This window comes from Buceros rhinoceros, unplaced genomic scaffold (genome assembly GCF_000710305.1).
Source record: "Buceros rhinoceros silvestris isolate BGI_N320 unplaced genomic scaffold, ASM71030v1 scaffold27971, whole genome shotgun sequence".
In the NCBI taxonomy this organism is placed as follows: Eukaryota; Metazoa; Chordata; class Aves; order Bucerotiformes; family Bucerotidae; genus Buceros; species Buceros rhinoceros.
In genome coordinates, this window is record NW_010395257.1 from 1,196 (window position 1) to 1,632 (window position 437).

Consider the following 437-nt stretch of genomic DNA (forward strand, 5'->3'; position numbering starts at 1 on the left):
CCTTCGCGGGGGACAGTCATGTTAGGGAAGAGGCGGGTGGGCTCCAAGGACTGAGCACTGATGGAATCTGTGTAAGGAGTGATAGGAAAGAGCTTAAACTCCCCTGCAGAACCCTGAGCAGGGCAAATCCTGGTGGTGTGCGCTTCACCCCCCATGTGCTCCGGTTGCTCGAGCGCTGGACGAGGCACAACGTGGATTCCTGCGCCATTACAGCCTCCCCGTCCACCGCCTGCGAGCGGGGGGTGCTGCCCCTGCTCTGAGCACGCCGACGGTGCTTGGGCAAGAAACACAAAAAAAAAGGTCAGCCCTGACCGGGCATTTGGAAGTGGAACCGAGTTGCTCAGAGGGCTGTAGATGTCCAGAGCCAGGGGAGTGGTTGTGCTTCGCCCCCTGCCACCGCCAGCAGCGATGTCCCGCGGTTGGGGATTTTCCAGGCA